The following is a 2,034-nucleotide window of genomic DNA, read 5'->3' as shown; positions in this document are numbered from 1 at the left end:
AGGCTCTTATCTTTTGATGAAATGCAGAGGCTAGTAAATTAAAATTTTCAAGAAATCCCAGGTAGAGTTTGTTAAGAGGGAATTTTAAATTTTAATAGTAACTCCTTTTTATCCTTTATCCTCGGAGATTTGTACTGTTGCCACTTTAGCAGCCATTGTAACTAGTCAAGCATTGATTACAGCAACATTCTCAATCATAAGGCAGTCCATGGCTCTTAGTTGCTTCCCTCGAGTGAATATTGTGCATACCTCACAAAATTACGAGGGTTAGATCTATTCACCTGAAGTTAACTATGTTCTCATGGTTATCTGCCTTGCAATTGTCGTAGGATTCCAAGATGGAACACAATTTGGCAATGCATATGGTAAGAATATACGAATTTATATCTGACAACCGAATTTGGTAGTTTTTATCGATTCTTCTGAGTTTCCAAGGATAATTTTAGGTGTTTGGTGGTGCATGGGTTGCGGTGGTTTGGGTCATGTTCATTACAACGTGCGTAGTAACCTTGGTCATGCTTGCGGTTTGGAACATGCATGTTTTTCTTATACTACCCTTCACTCTGTTTTTTGCTATCTTTGAAGGAGTTTATCTATCATCTATATTGAAAAAGGCGCCACAGGGAAGTTGGTGTCCCTTCCTAATTGCAACAATTTTGGTCATGCTTGTGGTTTGGAACATGCATGTTTTTCTTATACTACCCTTCACTCTGCTTTTTGCTATCTTTGAAGGAGTTTATCTATCATTTGTATTGAATAAGGTGCCACAGGGTGGTTGGTGTCCCTTCGTCATTGCAACATTTTTTCTGACCATAATGTTCTCTTGGAAATAAGGAAGGTAAAAAAGTATAAATATTTAGTACGGTGAAAACTCAGCATAGAAGGTTTGAATGGATTGGTTGTCGGGGTGAATTCACTTGTACCAGGAATTCATTTCTTTTGCAGTGACCTTATTTCTGACTTACCACCGATTATTGAGCATTATGTAAAGAATGTGGGGTCTCTGCATGAAGTTCTTGTCATTGTCACCTTAAGAATGGTTCCAGTCAAGACAATACTTTTGTCAGAGAGATTTATGGTTGGAAAACTAGAGCCAAAAGGTGTATATAAATGTGTAGCCCAATATGGTTACAAAGATGCCCCAAACATTGAAGGATCTGAATTTATCAACCAGTTTTTTGAAAGCATAAAAGACTATCTCAAGCTTAGAGGAACTCATTCCTCCTCACATGACAGAAGTTATGCAAGCAGAAATACAGCGAAAGAAAGTAACTACTCTTAGATGAGGAATTGTAGTAGATTGAATTGGCAAAGAATACAAGGTTTGTGTATGTTCTAGGAAAAATCACATTGAAGACTAATAAGAGCACTGGACCTTTTGAAGGATTACTGATTGACAAGCTCTACAGGTTTCTCCAAAACAATTGCAGGTTGACTCTGTCTCCCTACAATATACCACCTATGCATTTACTTCAAGTCAGAATGGTGAAAGAAATTTACAGTTCGTTCACACAAAACTGTTAGAAGACAATGAAATTATAAGTTTTTACTCATAATAAAGCTTTTAGGGCCATAAAGTTCCTGATCACTCGAAAATAAGATATAATTTTGTACTATTGTTACTATTTTAATAGATCTATAAGATTTCAAAATGCAAATTTCTGTTGAGATCAGAAGAAATAAGCATGAGTTTTTTACCATTTCTGCAATAAATCATGAATCATGTAGAGTGAACTGGGACATACATGCTTAATGTTTTGTGACTGGTGGAATGGATAAAAATGATAACAGCTCATTACTTTTCAGTTTCAATCCTTCTTTTACAGTAAGGCTCTTATCTTTTGATGAAATGCAGAGGCAGGTAAATTAAAATTTTCAAGAAATCCCAGGTAGAGTTTGTTAAGAGTGAATTTTAAATTTTAATAGTATCTCCTTTTTATCCTTTGTCCTCGGAAATTTGTACTGTTGCCACTTTAGCAGCCATTATAGCCATTCAAGCATTGATTACAGCAACATTCTCAATCATAAGACAGT

This window comes from Pinus tabuliformis, chromosome 2_2 (genome assembly GCF_031772625.1).
Source record: "Pinus tabuliformis cultivar Carrire ecotype Pingquan chromosome 2_2, CPIR1, whole genome shotgun sequence".
Lineage (NCBI taxonomy): Eukaryota > Viridiplantae > Streptophyta > Pinopsida > Pinales > Pinaceae > Pinus > Pinus tabuliformis.
The sequence above is the reverse complement of the archived record's forward strand: the minus strand, read 5'-3'. Positions refer to the sequence as shown.